This window comes from Lutra lutra, chromosome 10 (genome assembly GCF_902655055.1).
Source record: "Lutra lutra chromosome 10, mLutLut1.2, whole genome shotgun sequence".
Taxonomy (NCBI): Eukaryota; Metazoa; Chordata; class Mammalia; order Carnivora; family Mustelidae; genus Lutra; species Lutra lutra.
The window spans coordinates 102,615,984-102,630,354 of record NC_062287.1 but is presented as its reverse complement, the minus strand read 5'-3'; the positions used below and the strand labels follow the sequence as shown (position 1 = coordinate 102,630,354).

At 43.4% G+C, this 14,371-nt stretch overlaps 1 pseudogene; it reads right to left on the bottom strand.

Moving 5' to 3' along the window:
• Positions 1 to 80: 80 nt before the first annotated feature.
• Positions 81 to 562, bottom strand: LOC125079878 (ribonuclease P protein subunit p20-like; annotated as a pseudogene).
• Between the last annotated feature and the right edge of the window lie 13,809 nt (positions 563 to 14,371).

The following is a 14,371-nucleotide window of genomic DNA, read 5'->3' as shown; positions in this document are numbered from 1 at the left end:
CTCTCCCTACCCCTTCCCCTTCCTTTCCTAGAGCCTAGCTGTGTGGGGCTGGGTGGATAAGCTGGCCAGTCTCATTTCAGTTACTTGGGTGTGAGCCTGAAGACACAGATGGCCCAGTTGTGGGGGATCTGGGTCGGCAGTTCTCATGGATCAGTCTCTGGTTCCAATTCTGCTACAAGTTTCCCAGCAGGGGTACTGGCAGCCACCTGCAAGACCCAAAGCCATCCACCTGCAGCTATAGCGCCCATGTTGATAGCAGGGTTGGTGGGGCTGATGGCCAGGTCCAAGCCATGAACGCAGATCTCACTACATGAGTTCTGACCCACACTCCCTCTGTCCAGCAGCTCCTGACAGCAGTCTTCATGTGGACATAAATGTTACTGGGTCTCCAGGGTGGGCAGTGGGGGAGCTGCTCCCAAAGGGTGTGCTCCACCGGGTCCAGCTCAGCCTCCACAGCCCTGCCGGGCTCTTGGTGGTCTCTGTGCTGCCTGCCTCCCCCTTGTCCATGTGCCCTCGCCCTCCATGCACACAGGGCCTGCTCCCCTGCCAGTACACTCAGCATAGCCCCCAACCCCCAAGAAGGTAGGAGAAGGAAAGCATGTGATGGGAACTCCAGGTACCAGGTGCCCTGTTGGCACCAGGTCCTAAACCCACTTCTGAGCGAGCATCAAAATGCATGGGTTCTAAGAAATGCAAATAAAACACACCTCTGTAGCTAATGAAATGTTTCATTCTTTCATAATCTTAGGATCATAGAACTACTAAGGATATTTAAAATGAAAAGAATTTTGGATATTTCACATGGTTTTATCACTATCATCCCACTGCCACCCGTCCTTGAGTCAGAAAACACCTTCTACCTAAGTGGACACCTTCAGCCAAGGAATCAAAATTCCCTTCAAAGGAATACCTGGGCACCCCTAAAATAAAATTCTCTCCAAATGATGACCTGAACCCTACTACTCAGTGGGAGAATCAGTAGAACCTGTAGGATCTTATTTGGAATGGAAATTCTCTGTTGTAATTTCGTTCCTGTTTATTTTTAAATTCTCTCTTTGTTTCACTAGAAAGGAACAATGATGCTCAGTTTTATTTTCTGTCTCTTTTTTAAATTTAAATTCAATTAGCCAACATACAGTACATCATTAGTTTTTGATGTAGTGTTCAGTGATTCATTAGATGATCACTTTTAAACATTAAAAGTGTGCAGGTTGCTTTGTTCCAATAAAAGTAAATTTGTGCAAAAAAAAAAAAAAAAAAAAGTGTTACCACTAGAATCACTGCCAACACGCCCAAGTCCCCCACCACGAGGCTGCTTACCCAGAGTCAAGGTCAGTGCATGTGACTAGTAGAATCCAAGTCTTGTGTCTGTGTCCTGGCTCTAAAGGGGCTTGAAGATCGTGTAGTCAACACTTTCAACTACTTCAATATTGGGAGAATGGCTTTGCCTTGGAGGATGGAGGATGGGAACATGCTCCAAATACTAAAGGAAAAAAAAAAGGCTTTTACATTTGAGTATCTGAGATAGAATGACAAAGGAAAGAGGTAGTAAACCCTCCCCCAACACATACCATCCATCCAGAATGGATTATTCTCAAACAAATTCCAGATATCATATCACTGCACCTGCAAATACTTCACTATGTGTCTGTAAAAGATGACTTTTGAAAATATATCCAATGCCATCAACATGGATAGAAAAGTTAATCTCTTACTGTTACAGAACATCCTGTCAGTGTTCAATTTACCTCTAAGCTTCTCTTTATGGTTCATTTGAATCAAAATTCAAAGACTTTTTACTCCTTTTTAAAAAAAAATTTATTAGATTCAGTTAGCCAACATATAGTAGATCTTTAGTTTCTGATGTAGGGTTAAATGATTCATTAGTCGCATATAACACCCAGTGCTTATCATAACACACGGCCTCCTTAATGCCCATCATACAGCTACCCTATTCCCCCACCCATTTCCCTTTCCACAACCCTCAGTTTGTTTCCCAGAGTCCATAGTCTCTCATGGTTTGTCCCCCTCTCTGATTTCCCCTCCTTCAGTTTTTCCTCCCTTCCCCTAGTCCTCTGTATTATTCCTTATGTTCCACATGTAGGTGAAACCATATGATAATTGTCTTTCTCTGATTTAGTTATTTCACTTAGCATAATCTCCTCCATAATCCCCATAATCCCATTCCATTCATGTTGATGCCAATGGTGGGTATTCATCCTTTCTGATGGCTGAGTAATATTCCATTGTATATATGGACCACATCTTCTCCATCCTCTCATCTGTTGAAGGACATCTCAGCTCTTTCTACAGTTTGGCTATTGTGGCCATTGCTGCTATGAACATTCGAGTGCACGTGCCCCTTCTTTTCACTACATCTGTATCTTTGGGGTAAATACCAGTAGTGCAATTGTTGGGTCATAGGGTAGCTCTATTTTTAACTTCTTGAAGAACCTCCATACTGTTTTCCAGAGTGTCTGGACCAGCTTGTATTCCCATCAACAGTGTAAGAGGGTTCCCCTTTCTCCACATCCTTGCTAACATTTGGTATTCCTTGCCTTGTTAATTTTGCCATTCTAACTGGTATAAGGTGGTATCTCAATGTGGTTTTGATTTTATTTCCCTGATGGATAATGATCATGAACATTTTTCCTGCGTCTGTTAGTCGCTTGTATGTCTTCTTTGGAGAAGTGTCTGTTCATGTCTTCTGCCCATTTACTGACTGGATTATTTGGTTTTGGGATGTTGAGTTTGAGAAGTTCTTTACAGATCTGGGCTACAGGCCCTTTGCCTGTATTGTCATTTGCAAATATCTTCTCCCATTCTGCAGGCTGTCTCTTAGTTTTGTCGACTATTTCCTTTGTTGTGCAGAAACTTTTTACCTTGATGAAGTCCAAAAAGTTCATTTTTGCTTTTGTTTCCCTTGCCTTTGGAGATGTGTCTTAATAGAAGCTTCTGGTTACTGCTTATGTTCTCCTCTAGGATTTTGATGGATTACTGTCTCGCCTTGAGGTCTTTCATCCATTTTGAGTTTAATCTTTTCTCACTCCTTTTTAAATCTCCATTCAAATTATGTGTTGACAAAAACTGTTTGTCCAATAGACTTTCCCACATTCTGGATTTGTTTAACCTGTTCTTCTAAAGCCTGTATGTTGTTTAAGTTGTTTTTCAACAAACCATAGTCTCTGTACTCTCTGCGAACTTGCAATTAGATTGAGAATCTTACTCAGGATCAGGTTTAATTCTATAGCAAGAACACTGCATAACTGGGGTTGTGACCTTCCTACTCCATCACATTGGGGGCACATAAAGTGTGACTGTCTCTCTTTGATGGTTAGTATTGATCAGTGGGTCCTAACTTTTCGTTAGGCTTTTCCAACTATTATAAAGTTCCCCATCAGCTATTCACTTATTAGTTTTAAGAGTCACCAATGACATTCACCTGAGTGCATTCACTTACAGTTACAAAATGGTGATTTTTTTAAATTAATAGACTTTTTAAGAAAGATTTTATGTATTTATTTAGACAGAGGTGGTGGGTGGTAAAGGGAGAGGGAGAGAGAGAGAGTCTCCAGCAGACTCTATGCTGAACATGGAGTCCTACTGTGGGGTTCCATTCCATGACCCTGAGATCATGACCTGAGTCAAACCAGAGTCAGATGCTTAACCGACTGAGCCACTCAGGTGCCCCAATAGGCTTTATTTCTTAGAGTTTCTTGAGCAGTCTTAAGAATTTCCAGGTAATGCTGGTGATGCTGTTTGGGGAACCAACCTTTGAGAATCACTGCTCCAAATCAAAGTCTAGGTGCAGGTTCCACAGCACCATCTAGCCTTCAGGCAACCGGATCATCGATGCTGTTTCCTTCAAAACCAGGCTCCAAATTAGTGTCATCCAGCAGACATAAAACACAAGCCGAAATTGGTGATATTCTGATTCTCTCCTTCCTTCTGCATTCACCAGCTATAATTCTCATCTAAAGAGCTATCCCATAAGACTTGTTTGGTGAGACAGCACAGTCAGAATCAATTCTTAATTCTTCATTTACCAGTTTTTAGAACAATGTAAGTGAAGATCTTTATATTTTTGGCATCATTATGAACCCTTGGGTTTTATCCGATTTGAAAAGTTCCTACCCAGTGAATACTTGGTCAGCGCAAATCCCTTAATGTTAGCTTCTGAATGCTTTAACATGATTCTACTGCTCTTTTCCTTTCCTTCAGGTTCAAAAAATATTCCAGGCTTACCTTGTTCGTTTCCTTTCTCAGACCTGGAATCAACCATTTCTGCAAGGGCAATGGTTTCTTTCATTGGGAAATTATCTTAAGAGATCAGAACCTGGGTTGGTCATTGTTTTTGGGCTTTCTCCAGCTGGACATGAAAAATATGTGGGATCTGAGAAATACATATTTGCACTTTCTTTTTCCTAAGGGAAAGATTCATCATGAGTTCATGCTGGGATTTCCAATGCGAGTTTCAGATTACATGACTTAAATTTTATGTCTTTGTTTTTCTTTATTTGTAATTGTTCCCTCCTATAGTGAAAATCCTGGTTACTAATGACATTAGTATAATTATTTAGACTATTAACATAACTGTTTATTTTAATTATCTAATCATGTATACGTGTGTATACCTATATAGCAATTTTAGAACAATGTTAATATTATCAACTAGTAATAATGATTTTACTCAAAGTTTTATAATTTGTCATTTCTATTCTATTTATTTTTAACCTTGAGGTATAGGACAGTAAGGCCATATAATAAGCTGCTGTGCTTTAAAGTCAGTTGCAATGATTTATCTCTGTATGGTTCAGCTGCCAACTTCAAACACTATTTGGTCTTGCTCCACTCCCTCCATCTGGATGACTCCCCACTTCGCCTCTTAGTCCAACGGGTTCACAGTGACTTGGTTCAGAAATGCTGAGAATGTCCTCTGCAAGTGCTCAGGCAGCCTCCTTGTACAGTTGCTGGGACCTGCTCAGAGACTCTGTGGGGATGAGCAGTAGTTGTTTTGGGCTCCATTTCTGCTGCCTCCACTCAACCTGCAGTAGTGGACACATAATCAGAACACAAGACAAAGACCCTGGCAAGCAACAGGGTAGGTCAAGGAACTTGGCTGAGCCCCACTGCAGGAGGGAAGATCCAGTGGTCTCAGCAAGAAATCTTTTTCTGAGGGATTTCTCAGAAACCTTCTTACAGACCTCAAGTCTAATATCTAGTTTCATTTTCTTTTTTTAAACCATTTTTGGATGATGTTAATTCACCGTTGCTTTACTCTGTTACCTTTTATTGTGTATCTTTCACTTTTATCTTAAACACACCTGAGCAGGAAGGTTTCACTCATCAGACCTCCGCTGCTAGCGTCCTGCACATTCCCAAACGGACAGCTCTTGGCATAGCACCTCTGAGCCCCTGGGTTGTCCAGCCCGGTCTCTGTATAAATCTGAGAACTTGATCTATGCCAGATAATTTATGCTAACAATGTGATTTATGTTAACTCTTCTTTTCTTCACCTGGGGTATTAAGCTGTACAGTTTGATCTCTGGGGCTGGACTCTGTGCCTTATATGACTGAATCCTAATAAAACATCTGGACACTAAGGCTCAGGTGAGTTTCCCAGGTTGGCTACAATTTGTATGTGCTGTCACACATCACGGGAGAACGGGGCACTGCCTGTACAATCCCCTGGAGGGGACAACTAGAAGTTCCTACCTGCCTCACCTGGACTCAGCCCTATGTGGCTTTTTTCTTTTGCTGACTTTAATCTGTATCCTTTTACTGTAATAAATTATAAGCATGAATAAAACAGGTTTTCTGAGTTCTGTGAGTCCTTCTAACTAATCACTGAATTGAAGAATGGTCTTGCGGACCCCCGTCACAATACTTCTTTTAATTTTGCTCAGCTTTGGGAGACCTGGATGGCTCAGTTGGTTAAGCATCTGCCTTCGGCTTGGGTCATGATACCAGGGTCCTGGGATCAAGTCCCATATCAGGGTCCCAGCTCAGTGGGGAGCCTGCTTCTCCCTCTGCCTGCTGCTCTCCCTACTTGTGCTCACTTGCTCTCTCTCTGACAAATAAATAAAATCTTAAAAAAATTTTTTTTTTTTGCTCAGCTTTGTGATATAATAACAGATAAATACATTTGTTCTGTGTCCCCAGTTTCTGGCACTGAGCACCCTTGGAATTTCTCAAGCAATGGGTAACAGAAAAATCTACTGTTCTTCACAACAATCTCCTTTCAAACATACCTGAGTCTAAGCTAATAAGGTGACTCTATGTGGGTCCCTGGATGTCTTCAGGAAGGGGAGGGAGCTGGTTTTCAGAGGAACCAACCATGTGATTAGCAGGTCAGAGCTTTCAGCCTCACTCTACTACCTCTAGGGAGGGGAAAGGAACTGGAGGTTGAGCTTAATTACCAATGGTCAATGACTTAATCAATCATGCCCATGTAATGGAACCTCCATAAAAACCCCTAAATGATAGGACTTGGAGAATTTCCTCTTTGATGAACATATCCACATGCCCAAAGGATGGTGCTCCCCCATGCCCAAGGGACAGGAGCTTGTGCACTCAGGATGCTTCTGGATCACTCCCTATGTGCGTCTGCATCTGGCTGTTCATTTGTATCCTTTATAAGAAATCAGTAAACATAAATACAGTGTCTTCCTGAGCTCTGTGAGTCCTCCTGGCAAATCATCGTGGCCGAAGAGGGGGTCACAGGATCCTCTGATCTACAGCCAGTCTGTCAGAAGTACAGGTATCCTGGACTTAACGACTGACACGTGACCATCCTATGAAACGGAGCCCCTGACCTGTGGGTCTGTGCTCACTGCCAGTAGTGTCAGAACTGAACTGAACTGCTGGACATCCAATTGGCATCAGAGGGTTGGAGCAGTGACTTTGTTAAAGACACCACGTAGATGGTGTTGGAGGAAAAGGAAAACACTGTCATTTGATGTCAGAAGCAACGTGAATAAAAACAGCTACAGCTTCTTATCCAGTTCTGAGTGCAGGCCTTAAGTCCGATGTCCTGGGCTGCAATCCCATCTTTGCTGCTCACTAGCTTAGTTGACCCTGAAGCAGTTGTTTTATCAGTCAGACCTCTAGGTCCTTACCCTTTCAGTGGGTGTTACTGCTTGTATTCTCGCAGAAGTCTTGTGAGCAGGCTGTGAGACCTGTGAAGTGCTCAGACGGTACCTCATGTGTAACTACGGGAGTGTTTTTGGCTAATTGTAGTTAGTCATGAATAAATATTATTTTCATGATTTCCCTTTTTTCAATCTTATTGTTGATGAATTTCATTTAAATTTATTAAATTATTTTCTGTTACATATATGTTTATATACAAATATTTTGATTAAATTTATTAAATTTTTGCCCTCACAGGGTACCTGGGAGGTGCATCTGACTCTTGCTTTCTGCTCAGGTCATGCTCTCAGGGTGGTAAGACTAAGCTCCTCACCTAGCTCCGTACCCAGCATGGAGTCTGCTTGGGATTCTCTCTCTCCCTCTGCTCCTCCTACTCATGCTCTCATTCTCGCTCTCTGAAACAAACAAACAAACAAACATAAATTTATTTTTTTTAAAGATTTTATTTATTTGAGAGAGAGAGAAGAGACTGAGAGAGAGAACTTGAGCTGGGGGGAGGGGCAGAGAAAGAGAGTGAGTCCCAAGCAGACTCCCCACTGAGCAGAGAGCCCGATGTGGGACTCTATCCCAGGACCCTGGGATCCTGACCTGAGCCGAAGGCAGACATTTAAACCATGGAGCCACCCGGGTGCCCCATACACAAATCTTTTTTGAAAAAATTTGCTCTCATGAAGAATTTTTTCTCCTCCTATTTTTGGATGCTTACAACTTTTGTTTTAATATCATCTTTTTATTTTTCTCTGTTTTACAACAATTTCTAGTTTTAAGCCTGCCCTAACTTGGCTTAACTATTCTCTTGTGTACTCTTGATTGTCGGTTCTTTTTTAGCCCTGTCTGCGGTTGGTTTCTAGAACGGCTCTCAGAATATGAGAATAAGGAAGTGTAAACAGGAGAGAGTTCACATTAGAAAAAACGGTTTCAAACAAGGGAGATAGAGAGAGAGAGGGAGGGAGGCTCCACTTTGGACCCCCACTGTATCTGAAAACAGACGTCTTACACCAAAGTTTCCGGCCTACTTCAAAAATGTGTTCTCCAAGAATCTGCATCCCAGAAACTCAGGGGCCTGAGCACACGCTACCCCACTCCCTGCCCATAGCTCATCTGATCAGTTGGGAAGGAGATGCTTACAGTCCTTTTGCTAACAACCCATGCTGCCTAGTGCTTGTCCAGTGGCCGGATTTCAGGCTAAGACTGACAGACTACAGTGCCCAGAAGAGGTGACTCAGCGTGAAGCGACAGGCTCCCCGTCTGCCCACAATAGGGAACCACATGAAATTAGCCTTCTAGAGACAGCCCTGGAGCATGTCAGTCTCCGAGCATGTAACTGGGGCCAAGTGTGTGACTCTTCTTTCATTTATCCCATCCCACTTCCAACATCCTGGCTCCCTTTACCATGATAGGGTCAAAGGTGGGTGCTCTAGAGTGTGGCAGTACTGAGCTACTGAGGAGTACCCTCACTCTTCCTGCCTCTGTGGGGTGTCTCTGAAGGGTGGGAAGGTTTAAGTGCACCACCCTGTGTGCAGGTTTTCAAGCCTGCAGCTCCTCTACCCAGCAATTTAGGCCTGAGAGAGAAAGACAAGTCATATGGTAAACAAGCCAAATCCCTATGTTAAGCTTATATGCTATGGCTCCCCTCCAGCCTTCCCATCCTACTCTTCCAAGGGGACACACCAGAAGCTGAACTCCCAAGGCCGTTTGCTAGCCTTGCCCAAGTGGAAAGGGTCTCCAGTAGTGAACGTGCTGTGAACATGCAGCCTGTGTGTGAATTCTTTCCCACATTTACTCACAGGCATAGGATGTTCCCCATGTCTGACTCTCCCTATTATCCAGCCTCTGCAAGTTTATGGTACAATCTTTCCTGTAAACAGAGGGACTCCTCTGAGCTTCAGGTGCTGGTGGACAGGTGGGCTAAGTTTAACACAGTCACTCTCTGCCCACAAGGGCAGGTGGGGGGGTGCTCTTTTATTGGAACCTGAGCTCATTTCTCCATATTTACACCAGAACTAAAAAGAACGAGTCTTGTGTTTGCACAGATTCCCCCAGTGTTGCAAACTCCACTCAATTTCTGTTACCTTTTCAAACCCATCTGGGAGATGACACAGGCTCTTGATCACTACACCAACATTTAACAAGTCTATTGTAAACATCCATGGGATTGGGGTGCCTGGGTGGCTCAGTCCATCGAGGGTCTGACTCTCCATTTCAGTTCAGGTGATCTCGGGGTTGTGGGATGGAGTCCCGTGTCAGTCTCTGCACTGAGCAAGTCTGTTTGAAATTCTCCCTTTGCACCCACTGCCGCTCCCTCTCTCTCTCTCAAATAAATAAATCTTTAAAATCCAAGGGATTTATAAGAGGTCCCTCACTGGCCAGGCATCACTAGCTAGAAGCAATATTTGCAGATTCAAGGTGAGGGCATGTTTGGGGCCCTTTGTGGGAACAAGATGGGTCCAGTGGGAGCACAGACCTTGGCAACTAAGGTGGAGGGGTAAAATTATGTAATTAGGCTAGCGAATAAATAACTTTTCTGCTAAACTCTGTTCTACCCATTCTTTGTCTAAGTAAGTCCTATTTGTTCTTCAGGGTCTAGCTTAAAGCCCACTGGCTAAGAGACATCTCTTCCCATCCCCTAGAAGAGTGTACACTTGGCCACACCCCAAATGGGCAGCAGCTGCAGGCCTCAGAGACGACTCCCTCTGGCAGGGAGCTGTGAGCTGTGCCCTACCACTGATGACACTCCAAATGCACCAAATGGGAATTTGTCTTTCTCTTTGAATCATTCCTTTCAAACAGATCCCAAACCCCAAGTTAAAGAGGACTATGCACAAATATTCACCCTTGTGCACACAGTCAAGATGCCCTACCCAGGGACAGCCCACTGAGTGGAGGTATTGGTGCCTGCTCCTTCCCCCCTCCTCCAGTCAACCCACACAGGGAGCTTCAGGCTTCCCCCTCCCCCGGGAAAGCCCGCACACGAACTCCAGGCTGTCCATCGAACACACGGACATGGCTGGCACAGGCAGGACCTGAAGGCAGACACTGATGCCCCCACTTGCAGATACATGACATACCAGCAGAGTTCAAATCAAGGAAGATGAGATTGGTGACATCTGCATATTGTGCGAAAGGCAAAAATAATCATTTAAAAAAGGAAGGAAAGCCCAACACACGCCAGGCTGCGGATGAATTCTAAAGATATTATCCTAAGTGACACGAGCCGGTTAGAAAAAGACAAGCACTGGATGATTCCACGTCTCCGAGACACCTAGAGCCGTCAAATTCCCAGAAACAGAAAGAAGGGTAGTTTGCCAGGAGCTATGGGGATTGGTGGCCTAAGGGGTGCGAGGTTTCCTATGTAAAATAAAATTCTGGAGGTTGTTTGCACAACAGTGGGAACAGACTTAACACTGATGAACTATACAATCAGAAATAGTTACAATGGTAAGCTTTATGTTATGTGAGATTTTTGTTTGTCTGTTTTTGTTTTGTTTAGCACACAACTGGAATTTAAAAATTTTTTAAAACGTCCCTCCGTCGCACAAATCACCTGCGGTGATGTCGCTGTCTGCACTGCCCTCTGCTGGTCAGTGAAGCTGATGCAGGGAGGAGCACTGTTGGTTTCTAGGATAGAATCAAATTCCCCGTTCCATGAGCCTTTTACTTTATGGTCACTCATGGCTTTTAAAACAGGCAGAAAGTATGCTCGTGGGGGTAAAAACACAGTCAAAATCCTGATCCATAAACCAAGGAGGTCGAAAGCCACCCCATCCTTCACGTTTTCCCTTCATACTTGCCCCTGTGACCATACCTCCATATCCCCTCAACAGTTATCCCAGCCTCTACAAAATAAACCATATGACTTTAAAGAATGAAACTTATTTAGAGGTTTATTCCAGAATCCCCAAAAGCTTGAACTCAAGGTAAGAAAGGCCTTAAGACCCTCATCTGGAATTTAGGCTCCCTGGACCAGCGCTGACTTGAACTATATATAGCCCACCAGACTAAAAGCCTCCCAGACCCCTCAGTCTTAGTAATCTTGGTTCAATTCCTCTTCGTTTCTCTCCTTCCCCTTCACCTTCACAGACGATCTATGGAAAGGAAGTTCAAGGAGATTAAGTCCAAGGTTACAAAGCCACTGAGGGCAAAGCTGTACCCCAAAACCAGTTCAGCCAAATTCTTCCTATTTATTTCATTTTTCATTGTTGTCTCTTCCCTTCTCTCAAGCAGCATGATTTCCTTGTCCTTATTTGTTTTAATTTTGTTTCAATTCAGTTAATATATGGTGTATTATATTAGTTTCAGTAGAGTTCAGTGATTCATCAGGTGCATATGACACCCAGTGCTCATCACATCATGTGCCCTTAGTGTCTGTCACCCATTTACCCCCTTCCCCACCCTACGCCCCTCCAGTAAGCATCAGTTTGTTTTCTATAGTTAAGAGTCTCTTACGGTTTGTCTCCCTCTCTGATTTAGCCTTATTTTATTTTTCCCTCTCTTCCCCTGGGATCCTGTTTTGTTTCTTAAATTCCACATATAAGAGAAATCATATAACAGTCTTTCTCTGACTGACTCACTTTACTTAGCACACTACTCTCTGGTTCCAGTCCCGTCTCTGCAAATGGTAAGATTTTTATTTTTTGATGGCTGAATAATATTCCATTGTATATATAGACTGCATCTTCTTATTTATTCATCTGTTGATGGACATCTGGGCTCTTTCCATGTTTTGGTCATTGTGGACACTGCTATTGTCGGGTGCAGGTGCCTCTCTGTATCATATGTTTGTATCTTTTGAGTAAATACCTAGTAGTACAATTGCTGGGTCGTAGGATAGCTCTATTTGTAACTTCTTGAGGAACCTCCATACTGTTCTTCAAAGTGGCTGCATCAGCTTACATTCCCACCAATGGAGGAAGAAGGTTCCCCCTTCTCCACATCCTCACCACTTTTTTTTTTCCTGACTTGTTAATTTTACCCTTCTAACTGGTCTGAAGTGGGATCTCATCGTGGTTTTGATTTGTATTTCCCTGATGCCAAGTGATGTGGAGCATTTTTTTCAAATGTCTGTTGGCCATTTGGATGTCTTTTTTGGAGAAATTTCTGTTCATGTCCTCTGCCCATTTCTTAACTGGATTTTTAGTATTTTGGGTGTTGAGTTTGATAAGTTCTTTTTTTTTTTAAACATTTTATTTATTTATTTGAGAGAGAGAGAGAGAGTGAGAGAGAGCATGAGCGAGGAGAAGGTCAGAGGGAGAAGCAGACTCCCGGTGGAGCTGGGAGCCTGATGCGGGACTCGATCCCGGGACTCCAGGATCATGACCTGAGCCAAAGGCAGTCGCTTAACCAACTGAGCCACCCAGGCGCCCGAGTTTGATAAGTTCTTTACAGATTTTAGATACTAGCCTGTTATCAGATATGTCATTTGTGAATATCTTCTCTTGTTCTATAGTTTGGCTTTTGGTTTTGTCGACTGTTTCCTTTGCTGTGCAAAAGCTTTTGATCCTGAAGTCCCAATAGTTCATTTTTGCTTTTGTTTCCCTTGCCTTTGTCCTTATTTTAAAAAATATATATATACAGATATTGCTACAGTTGATAACATTGTGATTCTGTCTAAAGCATTTTCTTTCTTCCTCCGTGAGTTTCTTTTTTTTTTTTTTTTAAAGATTGTATTTATTTATTTGACAGAGAGAGACCACAAGTAGGCAGAGAGGCAGGCAGAGAGAGAGAGAGTTCGAGGAAGCAGGCTGAGCAGAGAGCCTGACGCGGGGCTCGATCCCAGGACCCTGAGATCACAACCGGAGCCGAAGGCAGAGGCTTAACCCACTGAGCCACCCAGGCGCCCCTTCCTCTGTGGTTTTATTTAAGACCATTTTGCATCTTCCTTCCTTCTTCCCTTCCTGTCTCCCTCCCTTCCTGTATTCCCCTCCCAACTATGCACTGAGAGACAGGTAAGGTATGAAATGAGACCCCCACACACAGGGCCAATATTTAGCTAGTAACCTCAAGAAGGCCATTTCCAGCCAGTATGGATTCTGACCGGCTGGGACTGTAACATGTGTGGCATTAAACATCTGGACTACTTTCTCTGCTGATCCGCAAGGGTAATCGTCTGTGTGTCCCCTGGAAAGCTCAGCTGGAGTAAGGATGTCCAGAGGCTGGAAGGATGGGGTGTGGACGGAGCCTGGGACATGGAGTCAGGAGGCAAGGACTCAGATCCAGCCTAGCTACAATCTATTTTGTATGACTTTGTGCACATCACTTTCTCTGGGAATCAATTTCTCTGTGGTAAAATGAAAGTGTGTATGGCCTCGTACCATGTTTGTAAAAGAAAACAGTGTGTGTACAAGTGCCTACATGTTTTCACATGTGTGGAAAAGATACCCACCTGTTCACGTGGTCATCTCTGGGGAGTGGGACGGGCTGAAGGAGATCTTTTTTGCTTTATCTAACCTGTTTACTCTTTTAGTTTTCCGTAACAATCATTTATTGTAATTTTTTTCAATAGCGAAGTTAATAGCAAAGAAAGTCCTATTTGCCCCTATTTTGCAGGAAGTCACACTTATCTGAGGTCACAGAGCCTTGGCATCTAACTCAAGGCTGCCCTGCCCGTATGTTCCTTACTCTGCCTCTGAACAATTAGGGGATGTGACTGCAGGGCACCATTGGAACCCCTAGTCCCCAGCAAATGCTGCCCAGGGCTGGTAAAAAAAAAATATATATATATCTTCAGAATTTTCCTTGCCCTTCTGCTTGCATCCGATCCACATCAGCAAACGCTTAGCCCACCACTTAGCCAAAACACATTTATTTTCTCTTGTTTCCACAGCTATAAAATGCCCCAAACTGCCCCAGATCCTGGGAAAGATTTATCACCAAACAAGATGAATTTCTAGACTCCTTTGGATTTCCAGTGACATGAGGTGTTTGTTCTTAAGTCACAAGTCCGAGGGACTGAGCAGGGTGTGGCAAAGCAGCATGATTACTTGTCCTTGTCAGAGGAAGATACACCAGCAGGGGGAAAAGGCTTTACTGTCTCCCCAGAGAACAGTCTTCTCTCTAGCAAATAATCTACCCCAAAGTACCTTATGATAAATCAATTACACTTCTTAATAAAGGGAATGCAAAAATAGAGACTGGAAGGAACCACATGTAGCTTTGGAGTCAGACCAACCTGGGTGTAAATCCAAACCTTGAACAAGTCACTTAACCCGATTTACTAAAT